The 20,964-nt window shown below is 44.0% G+C and overlaps 1 protein-coding gene across 6 annotated transcripts in view; it reads left to right on the top strand.

Moving 5' to 3' along the window:
• Positions 1-6,077: 6,077 nt before the first annotated feature.
• The window catches only part of DENND4C (DENN domain containing 4C), an 89,293-nt gene continuing 74,406 nt past the window's right edge, over positions 6,078-20,964 (top strand). For 5 of the 6 annotated variants that reach the window (XR_012635481.1, XR_012635480.1, XM_074931249.1 and 2 more), the window contains exon 1: positions 6,115-6,224. The gene's annotated coding sequence lies outside the window, so the exon portion shown is untranslated. Of the gene's footprint in view, positions 6,225-20,964 lie in introns of all 6 variants that reach the window. The other variant, XM_074931250.1, reaches the window with a different exon arrangement.

Below are 20,964 nucleotides of genomic sequence, written 5' to 3'. Positions count from 1 at the left end.
TCTTTTTTTATGCCTATATGCAAAAATACTGTATTTACACCAATGCATGTAATGAAAAACATCTTGCTTTTAAGTTTTGAGAAAAACAATAGGAAAGTACAAAGGGTTGCACAGCTGAATTCTTATACTTTGTCCTCTTCCAAAAAATAAGTAACAAAATCAGGAAGGAAGTAGCAACTGTAGCAAAGATTCAGCAAAAAAAGCACAATGAGCAGTTACACTTCTGAAAAGAGCAAGGAGCAATACATAGAGCAAAGAGAACACAAACTTCTAAGGTCATGACTAAACCACCACCCATGGTAAACTGCAGAGAACTCTGTTTACTTCGGAAAGATGAAAGGCTGACTCACCCCAGAGCCAATGACATAAACCTTGGGTAGGGAGTATCCTGCCTCATTACTCACTCATCTGATGCCAGAAATATGTTACAAGGTCATTCCTCCCAGCTTTTTCAAGCAGGAGGTACAAAACTTGAACAGAGAGGCTTCTGGGAATGCTGCAGTCCTTTGTGTTCAAATGAAAACACCATTAGCTGAGAAAATAAAAGGGTTGGGTGGCACTTATCTAGCTGACTGTTTACCTGTGGAGTCCTGAGAGAATCACTTCTGTAGGACTCTCCAACAGGATCAAATACTCCATTTCTACATTCAAACCAGCCTCTGCACCCAGTCTGTTCTCACATCTGACTTCCCACCCTATTCCCTGTAAAGCACTTACTAAATGAGAAAGGAACTGTGAAAGGAAAAAAAGAAAAAAAACAACAAACACATATACCCCTATTTGCTCTATTTATATATGCTCTGGAACACAGGACCAAACTCCATTATTTGCATCAAGTGATTATTTTTTCCCCTTAAGGGAAGGGTCGCAGGTAGGTGCTTCCAGGATTAAAATCATAACAGTGGACTTAGCTTCTAAGTCCACTTAATTTCTAAGTTCACTTAGCCTAAATGGATGTTGTTTACCTTGACTTTAGCAAGGCTTTTGACACCGTTTCTCACAGTATTCTCCTGGCAAAAATGACTGCTCAAGGTTTGGACAATCGCACACTTTGTTGGGTAAAAAACAGGCTGGATGGCCGGGCCCAGAGAGTTGTGGTGAATGGAGTTAAATCCAGCTGGCGGCCGGTCAGGAGTGGTGTCCCCCAGGGCTCGGTGTTGGGGCCACTCCTGTTTAACATCTTTATTGATGATCTAGATGAGGGGATCGAGTGCACCCTCAGTGAGTTTGCAGATGACCCCAAGTTGGGCGGGAGTGTTGATGTGCTCGAGGGTAGGGAGGCTCTGCAGAGAGACCTGGACAGGCTGGAGCCATGGGCTGAGGCCAACTGGAGGAGTTTCCATAAGGCCAAATGCCGGGGGCTGCCCTTGGGCCACAACAACCCCCAGCAGCGCTACAGGCTTGGGGAGGAGTGGCTGGAGAGCTGCCAGTCAGAGAGGGACCTGGGGGTGTTGATTGACAGCCCGATGAACAGGAGCCAGCAGTGTGCCCAGGGAGCCAAGAAGGCCAATGGCATCCTGGCTTGTGTCAGCAATAGCGTGGCCAGCAGGGACAGGGAAGGGATCTGACCCCTGTACTGGCACTGGTGAGGCCGCACCTCGATTCCTGTGTTCAGTTTTGTGCCCCTCACTACAAAAAGACATAGAGTTACTCAAACATGTCCAGAGAAGGGCTACAAAGCTGCTCAAGGGTCTGGAACACATGTCCTATGAGGAGCGGCTGAGGGAACTGGGGGTGTTTAGTCTGGAGAAGAGGAGGCTGAGGGGAGATCTTATCACCCTCTACAGCTACCTGAAAGGAAGCTTCAGAGAGCTGGAGATGAGCCTCTTTAACCTATTAGTAAGCGACAGGACAAGAGGTAATGGTCTCAAGTTGCACCAGGGAAAGTTCAGACTAGGTATTAGGAAGCATTTCTTTACAGAATGGTTTGTTAGGTGTTGGAATGGGCTCCCCAGGGAGGTGGTGGAGTCCCCATCCCTGGAGGTGTTCAAGAGTAGGGTCGATTTAGAGCTTAAGGATATGCCGTAGGTGGGAACGGTGCTAGGAGAACAGTTGGACTAGATGATCTCCAGGGTCCTTTCCAACCTAGATGATTCTGTGATTCCGTAAATGTAAATTGTTAAATTTTTTGATAGAATTCTGAACTGTCTGGATGAGGCAGCTCTACCTGCTGCCCCACAGCTCCAACAGTACTTATCTGCTTCCATAGTAACTAGACCTGCTATGAGTATGCAATCGCTTTTCAGAGGTACTTTCTGAAGGACTCCTTAAGCTGACTGACTAGCTTGGGAAAGGAATGCCTTTGCTGATGCCTTTCTTTTGCTAGCAAGAGCATTTGTGAAGACACAAGAAAACTAAATCTGTGCTTTTTTATTTTAATGATAGTTGCCTGGGTTTATTCACTCCACAGGAACATGAACTGTCTTGCCAGCATAAAAGAGGTAAGAAGAGAACTAAGAACTAGGCACTGGGATGTGATGGAGGCCTCCCTGCATTGGCTTGAACTGTTTTTGGAATCACAGTATGAGTTAATGGGTCTCAGACTGCATTAAGATATCTGTCTCTACAGATATACTATATCTAGTCTTCATTATATGTGGCGAAGAATTTTAGCATGAGAACTGCTTAATAGGAAGCTTTCCCCCTCATATGAATCCTCACAGAGTGGGATGGTTGAGTACACATGGCTGTCACTGAGATGGAGGGGTAGAGTCAGAGGACAGAAAAGTAGTGAGAAAGCTACAATCAGCAGAACCCTGTGATTAACATTCAGGGAGAACCCCCTCACTCCCACTGAGGAGTAGCTGATGCCATGCAGCTCCCAGACACCTGGGTTCATACTTGAAGACTCTCACAATACCTTGAGTCCCCAACCACCTCTCTGCTCCCTTCTCAGAAAGCATTTTGCACTTTCATAGTGGAAGAATTGTTGCCTCTCTGATTCTTAAATGAAAGTAGCAATATAATAATATTTATATTTACTTGCTTCCATTTCCTTTTCTGTTTTTTTTTTCAGTTTTCTAGGAGCACATCCATTTCTAACAGTATCTGTGAGACTTAACAAGGAACATACGATTAATATCGACAAAGCTTTATCTATGTTTTATCTTTCTGTAAAGGATAGATAAAATATCAAACTGATTTTGCTCACTGTTACGCACTTCCAGTCAGTCTGTACAGGACCAAAGAAAGGCTCTATTTTTTAAAATAAAAGACCTAATGTTGGGAGCTAATCATAAATATTGAAGCCAATAAAAATCAGTAGCTCATATTGCTTTCTTTAGACTACACAGGAGTAAACCATGTTTCCCAGAAAAGGAGCCAGAAATTAAATATCTACCATTTTTCAGTGGGTTCTATCAGTTATTATTACATGGTAAGGAACTATGTCTTATTTCAAATCTGAGTTTTTATAGCATTATATATTCCAGCCATTATTTCTTGTTGGTTTTTCTGGGAATTAAAAAATCTTATTTACTCTTTGTGAAGGTACTTATTTATTCTAACCAAGTCAACTCAGATATTTTGATAAACTGAGCAAGTCACAATCTTTTAGTCTCCTTGTAAGACATCTCCTTGAGATACTTACACTGGGTTGCTGAAATCATAGCATCTCTAAACTAAACTATGTAACTGTCTTCTTGAATACTGACTGCCCTTTTCAATATAGAATACTAATAGATATCTTGGCAACCCAGTATTCCCCACAATTGATAACCATTTCTGCCCCAGACTATCAGCATCTTTGGTTTAATATGAATCACTATGATATTCTCCACACCTTCACTGTTGTTTTATGTATGCTACACACATTATATAATGTGATTACAAGAGAAAGTGAAACCAAATCAACATCAGTCATTTTGCTGTCATCATTGTATTACAGAAGTCTCAATGGAACAAAAATAGTTATCCATGATGACTACTATAACAAAACCACTAAAGACTTAAGGAGAATTTCAGGGTCTGTGTACTGAACTGGTTACAAGAAATGAGTTTTCTTGAAAAGGAAATTAAAAATGAGGTCTTGTTACTAAACACAGACAGTCAGGCCAAAGAAAGTACATACAGGTCACCAGTCAGATTAGATATTGTGAGGGACAGAGTGAGTCAGCATAACCGGCTCAAAGTTTAAAATAAAATTTGTGTTCCAAGATATTCCTATTAGAATAGGATCGATTATCTCAGCAATTACAGGTAGATCAAAAATCACATAAATCACAACACTGAGTGTACTTACAAAATGACATGTCTTTTTGGGTTTCTGTTGGCACAGGCTGACCGATCAGGTTTGACACTCAGCAGCAAACAAAACATTCAGTTGAGTACAGAGAACTGGCTGTCATGTAACAGCAAACCCAGGAACATGCTTAAAAGACAAATCAAAGGCTAACAGCAGAGACTAGACAACAGAGAGTCCTAGTAGAAACAGATATTGGAAGAATCTTGTGCTTATTTACAACTCCAATTTCTGTGGGTTGCCAGAAATAAGAGTGCCATGCTCACTACTTTTTAGCAAGAGTAACCTCTCTTTTTCAACTGCTGAGGACTCATATAAGAAATAACTCTGGAGGGAACCACAAGCAATTTGAAAACAGTTCTAACACCCATTACCTCCTAAGCTGGACACAGAAATGCCATAATGGAAAGCTTTTAAAGGCAAAGTGAACCTAATGTTTCCAGAAAAATAAACAGAGAAAGCCTCAAGAAGATAACTATTTGAAAAAATCCTGTCGTGTTTCATGCAGCGATCGAAATAACTTGATTTTTAAAAATAAGTAATTTCAAAGTATTCCTGAATTTAGGCCAGTATTTTAAGCAATATTTTAATTATATTTAATATTAATTCATTGAAGAATATAAAGAAAGGGATCCTTCTGCTCCCCTGCTGGTATTTGTGAAGACCTTTCCACCAAGAAGAGCCTGTCTAACTTAGGTTTTGATCTCATAACACAATAACAACTAGAGAAGACTCAACTCCCCGTCAGACTTCTTGTCCAGAAGGATGCTGTGAGGACCAGTATCAAAAGCCTTACTAAAATCCACAAAAACAACATCCACTGCCTTCCCTTCCCCTACTAGGTGAGTGATCTTATAATAGAAGGGTATCACATTAGTTAGACAGGGCTTTCCCTTTGTAAACGCATGCTGACCGTGCCTGATGATTGCACCGTCCTTGAATGCCTTCCTGTAGCACCCAGTAGGACCTTTTCGTTAATTTTTCCAGGTACTAGTTAGATCAGCAGGTCTGCAGTTTCCTGGGTCTTCCCTTATGCCCTTCTGGTAAATTAGAGTAACACTGGCTAGCTTCTAGTCAGCAGGGACCTCCTTTGGTACCTTTGATAAATGATCGAGAGGGGTCCTGCTGTAACATCTGCTACTTCCTCCAGTACTTTGGGATGAATCCTAACCAGGCCCCATGGATTTGAGACGTTCAACTGACACAACTGCTCCCTTACAACTTCCACGAAATGCATTCCCTGCCTCCCCACGACACAGGCATTTACACTCTGAGCCTGTCTATACCACCACAGCTTCCCATCTTACATAAAATGTGCCATCACATTTGGGTAACGAGAACCACCTACGAAATGAGCAGCCTTGTCTGGGCAGACGGCTGAAACGACCCGCCGAGGTCCCTTTCGGACTTTTTTTTTTTCTTGGTACAAACCAACACCTCACAGAAGCCTCAACAGGGACACAGGCCGGCGTCAGCGGGGACGGCACCCCACAGGTCCTTAACCCCGCCGTGCTGCCTGCCGAGAGGGCCCCCCAGCGCCAGCCCCCTCTCCCTCACGCACACCCTTCGCCTCCCCGCCGCGGGGCCCAGGCAGGCGGGCGGACAGGCCGCAGGGCCGAAGCGGCCGAGCGCCAGGCTCCTCCCGCCGCAACCCGACGGTTCTCAGTGGCCGCCGCCCGCGGGCGCCCCCTGGCCGCCGCCGCGACTCCAGGCGCGCTGTGCGGCGGCTTCTTTCCCTCCCTCCCTCCTTCTTTCCCTTCTCTTCCCTTCCCTGCCCCGCCACCGCCTCCTTTCGGGGCGGGCCCTGGACCCGCCTGTAGGCGTTTGCGGGGGAGAAAGGAATATGGTGGCCGCTTCCTCCCCAAACGGGAGTGGCGGCGGGTCCAGCGGCTCCTGAGGAGGCGGCGGGCGCGGGGAAAAGCTCCGGACCGAGAGCGCCGCGACCGTTGGGGTGGACGAGGGGCGCCCGGTGGCGGCAGGACAGGTGAGCAGCTGCGGGACGCAGGCAGGCAGGCAGGGAAGGGGGGGGGGGGGGAGGGGCTGACAGGACAGGCGCTGAACCTGGCGCTTCAGCCGCCTTCCGCCACCCCCTCCTCGGGGCACGGCAGGGGACCCCTCTTCCCCGTCTCATTCCCCTTCCTTCTCCGGAGGAAGAAGCTTTCCTCCTCGCCGGAGAGGGAGGGAGGTTCGGGGTGTTCCCCTGGCGCGGAGCCGGTCCCTGGGAAGGCGTCCTTTCTCCCCTCCCCCGGCAGAGCTTCCGCGCTGGGGCTAGCTCTCACCCTGCACTGCGCGGTGCTGGCCTTCTGGGCTTTTTTATCTTAATTCTTATCATGATTATCGTTAAACTCGCCGCCCCCGCCCGCCGCGGCCGTTCCTCGGGGAGCGCCAGGCTCTCGGGGCGGCGCTGGGCCTGCCGCGGCGGTGGGAGGCGCAGGTGACAAGCGCTGCAGGTGAGTCGCCGGGCAGCTCCCTCCTTTATTTCTCCATTTTTTTTTCCCTTTCCATGCTGCGGCTCCGCCTCTTGGCTTTAACCCTTGCGAGGGACGGAGGCGAGGCGAGGCGCTGGGCAGCGCTCGGGCGGCAGCGCGGACCCTGGCGCTCAGCGCGCTGTGCCTGCGGCGCAGCATGGGCGCGCAGGGGCTGTCTTTCATCTGAGCCGAAATGGAGGTCGTGAACGGTGGTGTCATGGCTGTTCGAAGGATGTTTGAATAGCAGGGGTCGTCCCTCACCGCCCTGCAGCCCGGTGATAAAAGGCACCATTGCTGATAGTCATGTTATGCTTTGGAAGCTGATCCGATCAGTAAGTTGTTATAAAACTTACTGTTTAGGTCTGCAAATTTATTTAAAAAAAAAAAAAAACCACAAAAAACCCCAAAACGACAAAAACAAAACACCACAGAAAACTAGACCCATAACTTTTAATCAACCTGTACTATATCTGGGGATGTCTGGTGTCTCTTTGCTGCGTGAGCAGACAATCTGTGTAGCAGCAGGATCTGGTGATATGCTGGGGCCTTAGTGTGTCAAATAGGGAAAAAACATTTATAGAAGCTGTCAGAACTTTAAATGTGATGTAAGCTGATTAATTGTGCTGTTAATGCCAAACATCTTCTGAGATGTTGGAGCACTACTTAACATATTGTTGGTGCTGCAGTATTGGTAAAGATGCAAAAAATGAACAAAATTATATTACATCTGAATTAAATGCCTGTTCCATACCAATCTTTTTAATAATACCATTTTGTCTTCTGCTGTTAAGATCAAGCATATTGCAAACATGGGTTGGTGTTCTAATTTCAAACTTAATGCCTGTGGCTAAACTTTCAGATCTGCAGCAGAGCTTACCTTGTAAACAAACAGGACTTGATCTTTTTTTCTGTAAGCTGTGTTAGTGTGACTTCTGTAGTGTTTTCTTGGCTTATTATGATGTTTCTAACCAAGATACATTTGAGCCTGTACATGGACGTGTTAGTGAAAAGAAAATTATTTGCTTTTAGTTAGTTTTGACGGCTTTTTTCTTATGTAGATTAACCACAAAGTTAGTAGATGTTTTTGCACCACTCTTTTTAAGGTAACATGTTAGAAGGCAGTAAACGTTCTCTGTGTTCTTGGGGAAAAAAATAATGATGGAATGCAAAATAATTCATACCTGTTTGGAAAATGAAAATATTTTTATTTTTTTGTGAAAAGTAGTCATGGCTGAGCTTAAATGACTAACCAGACAAGCACAGATATTTCAGATGCTTGGCATAAAGGACACAAATTAAAAAAAAAAGATCAAAGCTGTTAAGAGAGCTTGAGAATGCTTTTATTATAAATGTATCTTTCTTAAGAATTTTTAAAAATAATTGTCTGACAGTCTGTTTTTTACTGTTCCAGTGGATATGAAATACTAATAATGTATTCTGTTTTGAGTAGTGGAATGAAAGAATTCAACAGAAATTGGCAATGTAAACATTGGTGTGCCTACATGACTTCTGACTTCTATGTTAAAACGATTACTACCACACATAGACACTACACTACTGCTAAAATCACAAAACTTGGATTTTTAAGAAAATTATTTTATAAATTAAGATGGGCAGTTTCTTAAATAGTTACGGTAAGTATAATGTTGTATTTGGCTGTTCCTTCTTAGATTAAGGTTGCGGTCTCTAGCCCAAAGTAAAAACTGAAATCTTGAGCCACATCTTACATGTTTGTTTTCTTGTCTGAAGATTTTATGTGGGATTTCTTTCCAGTACACTTTTGTATTATTCTGAATGAAAACCATCCAAATTGAGCAAAATTGGGATATCCATATGGTGGTGTGAATAACGTTCCTCTGATTCATTCAGCATGTATGAATCCTTTTTTGGAGTAGCAGTGCTACTTATGGTTGGAATACAGTGTTTGAAATGGTATCTTTTTAAGCTTGGTTCTTTCTTAAGTCTGTCTTTGACCAGTGGACAATTGAATTTGGAATTCAACCTCAATATGCTTTAAGGACAAATAAGTTCCAGTGTTAACCTTGATGCATGTGTCTGGTTTGCCTAAAAATACTATAGGAAAAAAGCCTCCGGAGAATGAGGGAGGAAGTGTATATTGCCAAAGTTGTAAGGCAGTCTTTTGACTGTTAACAAAAAAGATATCTGATACTACATTAAGTTTTCACATAAATTTCAGTGGCAGCCACAGGCATAGAGCAGTATGTGTAAAGACTAGCATGTTTGGTGGTGGTCTTGCTGGTTTCATGTAGCAGTGTCTCCTTTTCTGACTTAGCCTTCTGACTGAAATAACAATAAAAAGCACCGACAACCTCTAAATATGGTGTATTTTTGTTTAAATGTAGCTTGCACTGTAGAAATCTACCTGGTAGAACTTTTTTTTTTTTTTTTCCTATGCTTGCTAGTCATCCTAAGGTGTGGATTAACAACCTTCAGCATGCTGCTTTCTTGAGTAATACTCAAGATACTGAAGATCTTGGTGGAGGTGACCTCTAAAACAGTTCGTGGGGATCAGAGTCATAGTTACTAAATTGCTTCCCATGTGCCTTGCCAGATAGTTGTCCATTACTGCTTATCCGAATCTGTAAAATGAGAATCGTTTTGCTGCACCGTGCAGCATGAGACCAACTTTATTCCTGCAGTGCTTTAGACTGTAAACAGAAGCCTTTGGATTTTTGATCTACTTTTGAGCCTCTGTTGTGCTACAGAAATCATCCCTCTCAAAATTGTTGCTCTTGTCTATGCAGAAATGTGATGTTGCTTCTTTCCCATTGCATAAAATAGTAGTGGTGCTGGAAATATTCCATGTGCATTATCCTAACGAGTGCTTTCTTTCTGCAGGTTTGTGGAGATAGGGGCTCACAACTCTGACCTTAGTGCAAATGGTTGTTAGAAGTGAAGTGAGTTACTTAAGACTGTTTCTGGTCTACACTATAGGTTCTAGTACTGAGCGTGACTGTTGATGTTCGGTTATCCTTGTGACTGCATCTGTCACAAAATATGCACATACAGCCTTACTTTTCTAAAGTTTCAGGAATACAGTTATGCTTGTTATGCATTCCAAGCTGGAATAGAGCAGAAAGTTTTGTCTCAGTATCTCTAGTCCTTTATTTCTGCTTACAGACTCTCGGAGATTATACATGTGGCTCTGATGTTTAGTGTTTGCTTTGGCAGACAGTAAACTTGAAAACAGTTTTCGGAATAGCAAAGATTGTAATGATGTTCTCTGTTTATGCATGTGACTCTGTTTTCACTTTTTTTTTTTAAAAAAAACAGCGAATTCAAATTTTATACAGAGAACAGTAAAAACGTACCCATGACTTCTTGCTTACAGGTTAGCTTGCATGTCATTAAATGTTCCATTTGTTTTGTTTCAGTTAAATGCAGTGAGCCAGTTTTGCCTTATTCTGCTTTCATCTTAACATTTTGTGACACTTACTTTACTCTCAAAAATCTCTCTAAGAAGACGATGTTTTCTTAGAAACACAGAGCCTGTGTTTCTCTGTCTAAAAGATGTTAAAAATAGTGTAAATCAGGGATTGTCTTGCAATTTAATGTGTTCAGTTCTGGCAGCAAAAGCTGAGTTTACAATTAGAAGTCTCCAAAGTAGTAGAAGCTTTCCTCCTCTTGAAATGAAAGTGTTTTCCAGTTGTGAATGAGTTGCATCTGTACTACGAAACTTTCGCCATTTTTCACCAGAGGCAAAGAACCCCATGTTTTTGCTTTCTTTCTGAACCTACACATTTCAGTGATAGCTTTGTCTTTATAACTAATTACAGTTTTTGATCAGTAATTTAAACTGAAGTCTAGCCACTAATATGTTCTTCTGTGCTCCTTTTCTCCTCTCAAGTCTTTAATGTTGAGGCATTGTGTGACTGGTGAAAGCAAGACTATTTTTTCCTTTTTTTTTGTTTCCTTCCCCTGTTGGGCAACCCAATGCTGCTATTCCTGGTGTCACATAACATGGCTCCAGCCTTCTTGTTATTCTCTGGGGAAGAAACTATACTCTTGCCCAGATAAGAAACCTGACATAGGTAGAACTCTTGCGAGTAAGATATCCTGTAGCCATGTCTATATAATGTGTAAACTATATCTTTCTGCTTTAAGAAGGGATAAAAGTGTGTTTGAAGTTAGGAGAAAGAGAACCACAACTAGAGAGCAGTGTATGAAGGAAAAGAAGTTCTAGTACTTAGTGTTTCAGGATAAGCAAGAAATGAAGGCATCTAAAGCTGTATAGTTAAGCCCTGAAGCTTCCACAGGATATCTTCTCTGTCTAAGGGAAAGTTACAGAAAGGAAAAATAAGGTAAACTGCTGAGTCTCAGCAGTAGGTTATTGAGTCAGATATTCTAACCATTGAATGGAACTATGGCAAAATACAAATACTGGTGCGGCCAGTTCTCAACAGTTGATCAGCCAGCCATCCTTGGAGATAACAGCAGCAGCTCACCTGAACTAGGAAGTCATTCGTACCTATGCATTCATTGTTTTCTTGATGCTTGAGTTGTCCCAGTAACATTTTAAGTAATGAATGACCCTAATGAGAAATAAACTGCTGGGTATCTAGGTGTAAGTGGCAGAAAATTATGTTTGAAAGAAATATGAACTTAAATACACTGAGGTATTCTTTTTTTTTTGAAGTCATAGACAATATCTTTTGCAGATTTTCTTAAAACAAATCATAATAAATAAGCTGTGTGTTTGCCAGAGGAAATACTTTCAAGGATGTGGATAGCCCGAGAAATGTTTAATATTTATAAAACATATATGTCATACCTCTTAAGAAACCACCAGAGATGTGACTTAAGCGAAATATTGACAGAAATTAATTTTAGCCTAGGGATACCCATCTTTCCCAGCTCACGTCTGCTGTTGTCCACCACTTACTTTTTAGGGAATAGTTCCCAATGAAAGCCTGACTTCAGGCACTCTCAATTATCATTTGAAGCTCTTCTTTCACGTCCTATAGAAGGAACCTAGGAAAGCTAACTATACGAGGTTAAGTTTAGTTTTCCAAGTGGGTCCCACAGACATCTAGGAATAAAATTTGGATTTGGCAGGAGAAGGAAGAGCACGAGTCATTTTCTTGTAAGCTTTCTAAGTCATGAACTATTGTGATGTATACATGTGGTTGTTAATGAATGGAAGCAGTGCGCCTTTTATTGGTCACATCCAGGTTTGATTATAGATCTGAATAATAAAGGATAAGCAGGACATGAAAGAGAAAGCTTCCTAACTACATAACCACGGTACTGTTTTCTCAGAGTTGTGATGAAAACATGAAAAGCGAGTCCATGTCTACTGTACAATGTTTACTTTAAGTGAATTCTTGCAGTTAGAAGCATCAAGTGAAAGACTTAAATTCTGACCTTAAATTCTTGCATAACCATGGGGATGCATCCTTACTTATCTCTTTTTTTCTCTCTTTTTTCTTTTTTTTTGTTTTAGTTATGCCTTAGGCTTTAAGTAATAATTCTCGCTGTATAGGACTGTTTATGTTTAGTGATATGCTTATACTTTATCCATCTAACAAAAGTTTTCCAATACTATCAATCTATATAGGCAAACTTGAAGTTGTACTGAAGTGTAAGGAAATCACAAGTCATGAACAGAACAGACTTTGCAAACGAAAAATAGTACCTGCATGTCTCTGAACAGCAGAATTCTTTTGTGTACTCTTGTCTGTGCTGATACAGTTCTTCTAGGAATAAACCAAAACCTACATTATGCATAATAAAAGGAGTATGTTGTTCAGGGTTGGGTAGACCAAATAGAAAGTGTACCTTTGGAAAAAAGGACAGTATGTGACCCATGCTTTCTTAAAAGGCAGTGTCATCTCAAACTCCAATGTGTATACTTTGTTGCATTTCCACTTTGAAATTGTTTTGTAGGCATCTTCTTGTAAGATAATTACATGGGAAAGCCTTAAATTCTTTTGGGTTATGATGACTCATTCACCATGAATGTAATGACTAATGTGACATTTCAGTTTATTTTAAAGAAAACAGAACAAATCCTGCACAAAGGCATTTATAGCAGCTTTTCTGCTTTCTTCTGTGAGATTCAAATGTACTGTATATACACTGTTAATCTCAAAACCTCTCCTTAGTCTCTTTGATCTAACTGATTCTGCTGGAGAAATAAAAAAATCTTATCTAATAAGTAACTCCTCCAACTTTAAACTGTTTTCCTAGCTATAATAATAGATGGCAGATGGACAAATCTGAGAAGGGAAAGTGCTTTGAGCCTCAAGTGCCTAATAGTCTCTTGTACCTTTTTAAAACTCATCCTTAACTGGTATGCTTGCTGGATTGAATGTCTGAATTGAAATACTTTGCATTTGAGTTGTCCAGGTTGGTAAGTGCAAAACTATTTTATATTGCTTCATTTGTATCCCTACTCTTTTTGTCTGTATGGAGTATTGATGCTGCTCCAGACCTGTTAAAAAATGGTGGAGGGAGAAGGGATTAAAAAAAAAAGTGTAAAGTGTTAAAACTGTGTTATAGAGGACTGTGTGATGCCCTTTCTTTTGAACAGGAACTGAAATGCTGGTAGCCTACCTCTTAGGTAAATCATCTGACTGTGTAACTGTTATCCCACCTGCCTCTCCCCAGAGTTGGTAGTATGTTGAAGTGTACAATGGAGTCATATCAGTGGAGGAGAATGAGGTTCTTTCACAACTGTATACTTAGGACCAGATTGTGAGGGCTGACATACTTTTTTGCAAAGGGAAAAACTGTGAATTTCACTCCACCCTGTGCAGAAAAATGAATGTAGGGGTCTCAAACATTTTGTGCATGCCACAGCAATTGAACATTGGGTAGAGTGATGGCCTCTGCTGTTGTGTAAGTTGTGTGGGAACAAATCTTGGGAAGGATGTCTGTCTGAATTCCAAACAATTCGGAAAAAGCTTAGATCGGTCCTCTAAGTAAATTGAATTAATTCATTTCTAGATGGTTAAACTGAAAATAGGAATGCTAACAATTGTGAATTATGTCCACAATAGTCATAGCCTGCTTTAGGAAACCAGGTTTTAATTTCTAATGTATTATTAATCAGTAAAGCCAGTATGTAACAAAAAATAGATAAAAACATACATGAAGCTTATTTTAAGTATGAAGACAAGTGCATGTGTTAAATTATGACAGAAATGGATGTTGCAAATAGTAAAGGGTAATATTAACATGAAGGGCACAGCAATATTAAACAGTAAGTTGACGTTACTTCTTGCATTGCTTTTTCTTTGAAGAAGATAGACGATGACTTAATACTTAAATTTTCTTTCAGAATCCTACCACAGGTAAGTTTTAGGCTCTGAAGGGGTATTTCTCCAGATTTTCAGGAAAGTATATTGGAGGCTAGTAGTAATGTTGGCTGAATTTTTAAAAATCATTTTTTCTTCCCTTCTCTCTGTATTGTAACTAAGCAGGCATGCTCTTAGTGATATTTGACAAGCACTTTTACTGTTTAAAGTCTGTGTAGTTCATCCCAGAAAATCAATTTTCCTGTAATTTGCCTGAGAACTCCACCAGTATGTTGAGTAATACAGTATAGGTGTTTTGAGGGTTAGTTCATTATATTATGAGAAGGATCAAAATATGTAATGTCAAAATTCAGATTTACTTGCCATCTGGTGAGTGATGAGATTTGATGACAGAGAATCTCAGGCTTGCTATCCTTTGACAGCTCTTTTTAGCGTCTGAGGAAAATACTTATTGATACATTTTTCTGTGTAAATAGTACCTTTCTAATAACCTTTTGTGATTATTTTCTTCAGAAGTTCATATACTACACAACATTTTAATACTCTAATGATCTCACATTTGACATGCATTCAGAAAACTGAAATATGGACTTTAACAGATTCAGATACTCAGTTCTCCTGAATATATACATATTCAGGAATGTGTACGTATACATACTCAGGAATATAAGTGAGCACAGCAAGAAGCAAGGGTTGATAACCAAGGGGTTTTAAGGGGTGGAAGCTTAAGTTTGTTTACACATATTGCAGAATTTATAGGGAAGAAAGATTTCTTGATATTGTGATGAGTTTTGGTGCAAAAATCAGATCTTCTAGTTGTGTCAGAAGTGACCAAAAAGTTTAATAGAAAAGAAACAAGGAAATACAAGTCAGATTTTCCAGACGGACATTTTCTTGTTTGTGGATAAAAATTAACTTTGTCAGTACAAACTTAAGCAATATTTTAATGTTTATTCTGGAGCAAGAGATGTAGTCATAACAAAGAATTTGAATCACTTTACATGTATACTTTTGCAGATACACAGTCCACTTGATGACTTTTATTTGTGAATGTTTTTCCATTTTGATACTTTTAATATTAAGATAGCTTTACTATCCTTTAGTTGGTTTTGGTCCATTTTTTTCTGGCTTTTGGAGTTGTGACTGGGGGGTGGGTCCTCTTGTGAATAAAATAAATTAGAAAAAACATGGGACGCAATCGTTGACCATTAATGCAGTTTCTTAAATTGCTGTGATCCATTTCTCTATTAGCCTTTATCTAGGAGTGGTGTGGTGGTTTAAGCCCTGCTGGGACCGGAGACCATGTTGCCGTTGCCCCTCCCCCACCCTCAGCCTGTCAGGCTGGCAGTGAGGCACAAACCCCGGGTTAAAATAAGAAGAAATTTAATACGTGTGATAAACAACCTGAACAACAACAGTAGCAATGATAAAAACAATAAACAGCAATAACAGTAAGCAAGACAAAAGATATACAGAGAAATACCTCAAATGGTTACAGAACAAGCCCGCCATGTGCTCCCTGCCACCAAAGCCACCAAGGAAAAAGTTCCCGTGCTCCTGCGCCTGGACCTGACATCAGCATGGTATGAATAACCCGGCTGGAGATCCCTTCCCCCTCTCTGCTGGGGAAACATAACCCTACCCTAGCTGAACCAGGACATAATCCACCCCTTTATTCTATACCATCTGCGTCATGTCCAACTGCCCTTTAGCAGTCAACAATAACAAAATAACAATTTACAAAGGCACAGCATAATTCACGGCATGTTCTCACCCAGAATCAAGTCCCTCTGTGGTACGCATTGGACCTCTCCATTGTCCTGCATCACCCACCAGGTACACCCAGGTCTTGGAGCAAAAGCAATCCCGTGGATGGGTTTGCCTTTGCCTGGCGCAGGACTAAACCAGACCATTTTTCCCAATATATTCCTCATGCGCACCACATTGACTTTATCCCCATCTACAGCACGTGGAGGTTTTGACTGAGCCGGGGCAGCTCAACTGGCAGATCCTCTTGCGTTGACTAGCCAGGTGGCCTTTGCTAGATGCATGTCCCAGTCTTTGAAGGTCCCACCTCCCAGTGCTTTCAATGTGGTTTTTAACAGTCCATTGTAGCGCTCGATCTTCCCAGAGGCTGGTGCGTGGTAGGGGATATGGTAGACCCACTCGATGCCGTGTTCTTCTGCCCAGGCATTTATGAGGTTGTTTCGGAAGTGGGTCCCGTTGTCTGACTCAATTCTCTCTGGGGTGCCGTGTCGCCACAGGACTTGGGTTTCAAGGCCCAGGATGGTGTTCCGGGCGGTGGTGTGGAGCTGTTTTGCTGATTAAGGATACCAGTTAAACTCAGACACCAGAGTGAAAAGAGCAGGTGTATTTTACTAGTGATAACAGCGTAATACAGAAAACATGCAGTAAGAAAAAGCAGAATAGTGCACTTAAAGCAGCAAACAGCAAAGACAGAGTAATGCATTAAATCATAACTACACAAGAGAGAGAATGGAGATTAAGAAAAATACATCACCATTTGCATATATTATCATCACCCAGACCCGCAGTGGCTGGGCAGCCCCGGTCACAGCAAGGGTTTGGGGGGCCTGTCCCGGCAAGTGGGAAATCCTACATCGTGCGTCCACCCGTAGGTGAGGCTTCCAAAGTCGCTGCAAACGGGCCCAGCCTTATATACCAGAGATCGACAGGCCAGAATAGCTGGCACCTTTGTTTTGAGCGGAAAATTTCTGGTTTCATTCTCCTGTTGGATTCCACCCAAAGCCTGGCCAGGTCAGGGGGGGAAACCAAGGGAGTTTCTAACAAGGCCAGATACTTGGGTTCTCAGCCTTGAACAAGGCTAAACAAGGGAAGTTGGAGACATTCTCTCCTCACTCCTGATTATATTTTGTCTAAGCTGCATCTTTCACTAGCGAGTTTACATACTTTGTTAATTGTTACCCACTTAACAGCTTTGGTTTGGGGCCTGTTGTTCAGGCTTCAGTATTTCAATGCTTTAGCACTTTTACATCAGCATAAGTGCATTGTTATAACTTAGTACAATAGCTACTAGCACAATGGCTTTCAGTTATAAAATATACAGGATTCATCTATAGGTCAACTCTGGCTTGGGCCAGTTGTCCAAGCCTTAGCACTTCAGGGGCGCTGGGCAAGTTTCCAACCATCCAGTGGTTACTTTCACCATTGCAAGCACGTGGCGCTTCCTGTGGCGGGTCTGTGGCAGTGTGATGTAGTCGATCTGCCAGGCCTCTCCATATCTCTATTTCAGCCATCGCTCTCCATTCCGCTGGGGCTTCACCCGCTTGGCATGTTTGATTGCAGCACACGTCTCACATCCGTGGATGATCTCTGCAATGGTGTCAATGGTGAGGTCCACCCCTCGATCTCGAGCCCACCGGTATGTTGCATCTCTACCTTGGTGGCCCGAGGTCTCATGGGCCCACCAGGCTATGAACAGTTCACCTTAGCGCTGCCAGTCCAAGTCCACCTGAGCCACTCTGATCTTAGCAGCTTGGTCTGCCTGCTGGTTGTGTCGATGTTCATCAGTGGCCCGACTCTTGGGTACATGGGCATCCACATGGCACACCTTCACAACGACGTTTTCCACAGAGGCTGCAATGTCCTGCCATACTTCAGCAGCCCAGACGGTTTTACCCTTACGTTGCCAGTTGCTCTGTTTCCATTGCTGCAACCATTTCCACAGGGTATTCACCACTGCCCACGAGTTGGTGTAGAGGTAGAGCCTTGGCCATTTTTCCTGCTCAGCAATATCCAAAGCAGGCCGGATGGCTTTCACCTCTGGGAACTGGCTCGATTCACCCTGTCCCTCAGCAGCTTCAGTGACCCGTCGTGTGGGACTCCATACAGCAGCCTTCCATCGTCGATGTTTTCCCACGATGCGACAAGACCCATCAGTGAACAGGGCATATCGCTTCTCCTCATCCGGCAGCTCGTTATATGGTGGGGCCTCCTTAGCACGTGTCACCTCCTGTTCTGGTGATCCCGTAATCTTTGCTTTCTGGCCAGTTCGTGATCACCTCTAGTATCCCTGGGCGGCTGGGGTTCCCTATTCGAGCCCGTTGTGGTTTTTTTCCATTTACTCCATGTGGCCTCTGTTGCATGATGTGTGGAGGAGGCCTTTCCTTTGAACATCCACCCCAGCACCGGCAGTCGGGGTGCCAGGAGGAGCTGTGTTTCAGTGCCAATCACTTCTGAGGCAGCCCAAACTTCTTGGTATGCTGCCAGTATCTCCTTCTCAGTTGGTGTGTAATTAGCTTCAGAGCCTTTGTATCCCCGGCTCCAAAAGCCTAGAGGTCGGCCTCGGGTTTCCCCAGGTGCTCTCTGCCAGAGGCTCCAGGTAGGGCCATTCTCCCCGGCTGCGGTGTAGAACATGTTCTTAAGCTCTTGCCCTTCCTGGACTGGCCCGAGGGCTACTGCTTGGGCAATCTCCCGCTCAATTTGTTCAAAGGATTGTTGTTGCTCAGGGCCGCATTCAAAATCGTTCTTCTTACGGGTTACGTGGTAGAGAGGGCTCACAATCAGGCTGTAGTTTGGGATGTGCATCCTCCAGAACCCCACAGCACCCAGGAAGGACTGAGTCTCCTTCTTAGAGGTTGGTGGGGCCATGGCTGTTATCTTGTTTATCACCTCCATTGGGATGTGGCAACGCCCATCTTGCCATTTTATTCCTAGGAATTGAATTTCCCTTGCAGGCCCTTTAACTTTCTTTTGCTTAATGGCAAAGCCGGCCTTCAGGAGGATTTCAATTATCTTCTTCCCTTTCTCAAAGACTTCCTTGGCTGTGTTCCCCCATACAATGATGTCATCAATGTACTGCAGGTGTTCTGGAGCCCCACCTTTCTCCAGTGCAGTATGGACCAGTCCATGGCAAATGGTGGAGCTGTGGTTCCACCCCTGGGGCAATCGATTCCAGGTGTACTGGATGCCTCTCCAAGTGAACGCAAACTGTGGCCTGCACTCTGGCGCTATCGGAATGGAGAAGAACGCGTTAGCAATGTCAGTCGTGGCGTACCACTTGGCTGCCTTTGACTCCAGTTCATACTGGAGCTCTAGCATGTCCGGCACTGCAGCACTCATTGCTGGCGTAACTCCATTCAGGCCACAGTAGTCCACAGTTAGCCTCCATTCGCCATTTCTCGCTGGCCATATAGGGCTGTTGAAGGGTGAGTGAGTTTTGCTGATCACCTTCTGGCTTTCTAGTTGACAGATCAGCTGATGGATGGGGACCAGGGAATCTCGGTTGGTGCGGTATTGCCGCCGGTGCACCGTCCTGGCAGCAATCGGCACTCGCTGCTCCTCAACCTTAAGCCGCCCCACCACTGAGGGATCCTCTGAGAGGCCGGGTAAGGTGGACAACTGTTCAACCTCCTCCAGGGCAGCTACACCAAAAGCCTACCGGTACCCTTTTGGGTCTTTGAAGTACCCTCTCCTGAGGTAGTCTGTGCCCAGGATGCACGGGGCATCTGGGCCAGTCACAATGGGGTGCTTATGCCAGTCCTTCCCAGTCAGGCTCACTTCAGCTTCCAATAGGGTCAGCTGTTGGGATCCCCCTGTCACTCCGGAGATGCAGATGGATTCAACCCCACTGTAGCTCGATGGCATCGGGGTGCACTGTGCGCCAGTGTCCACCAAAGCCTTTTATTCTTGTGGGTCTGACGTGCCAGGCCATGGGATCCACACTGTCCAGTAAATCCGATTATCCCTTTCCTCCACCTGGCTGGAGGCAGGGCCCCTCTAATCCTGCTCATCATCACTCACTTCTTGCAAGAATGATTTACTGGTCCCCTCAAGAGGGTCAGACATAACGTTGGCCATTCTGTTCTGTCTGGGGGATTTCTGACTGGACACTGGAGCTGCGCTCCTCTTGGAGGACTCCCCTTTCATGATGGTCTTCCTTTTCAGCTGCTCTACTCGTGCAGCTAGGGCGGCAGTGGGCTGTCCATCCCACCTCCTCATGTTTTCTCCATGGTCACGGAGGAAAAACCACAGGGTGCCTCGTGGTGTGTGCCTTCTGCTGCCTTTCTCTTGGGTGGGGAAACGTTTACTTCTAATGGCTGAGACATCAGCCCGTGCAGGTGGTATGTAGGACACGTCCTCTTCCATTTTCTGGACCCTCTGAGACAGTTCCTCCACAGCTGAGACCCAGGAATGCTGAGATGAAGGGAGATTTCCCTCATATTGCCGGAGCTTGCCAACCACTCCATCCACTGTTAGAGTGTGGGTGTCTGTCCACCAGGACACTATTGCCAATGCTTTCGAGTGTGCTTCTGGTGCGCTCTTCAGGAACTTTCACCACATCAGTTGTGTGCAAGGGGCCTGATCTGGGTCCATGGGTGACTGCTCATCATTCAGTTCACTATAGATCATCTCAAACACAGCCAGTTCCCTGAGGTTCTGGATGCCTTTCTCAATGCTGGTCCACTGGGTTAGCTGACATAGGATATCATCCTTGTAGGGGTGCCTCTCCCTTACACTGAGCAGGAGTCGCCTCCAAAGGCTGAGGGTTTGAGTCTGTTTCCCTATTTCCCTATCAGTGCCAGCATCCTTGGCCAAAGATCCCAGCTGCTTGGCCTCTCTCCCCTCCATTTCAAAAGCACTGGCTCCATTGTCCCAGCATCGGAGCAGCCAGGGGCAAATCTGCTTGCCTCTCAGGCGGCCGAAATCTCTCCGCATATCTGGCAACTCAGTTGGGGATAGAGATCGGACGATCACCTCTGGCCCTTCCTCCTGTTCCCGTGCTGGGCCTGGCTCATCCCCATCCCCCACTCTGCGAACAGACTTTCTGGTATATTTTGTTTTCTGTATCGGGGCGACTGATACCGGCACTGGCTGGCTCTCTGGCTCAGCTGCTGTGCTGGTGGAGGCAACTGATCCTGGCTCTGCCTGTTCCCCCGGCCCAGCTGCTGTACCAGTAAGTTCACTCTCAGATCCTGCAGCCCTTTCTCCCCCT

This window comes from Athene noctua, chromosome Z, assembly GCF_965140245.1.
Source record: "Athene noctua chromosome Z, bAthNoc1.hap1.1, whole genome shotgun sequence".
Taxonomy (NCBI): Eukaryota; Metazoa; Chordata; class Aves; order Strigiformes; family Strigidae; genus Athene; species Athene noctua.
The sequence above is the reverse complement of the archived record's forward strand: the minus strand, read 5'-3'. Positions and strand labels throughout refer to the sequence as shown.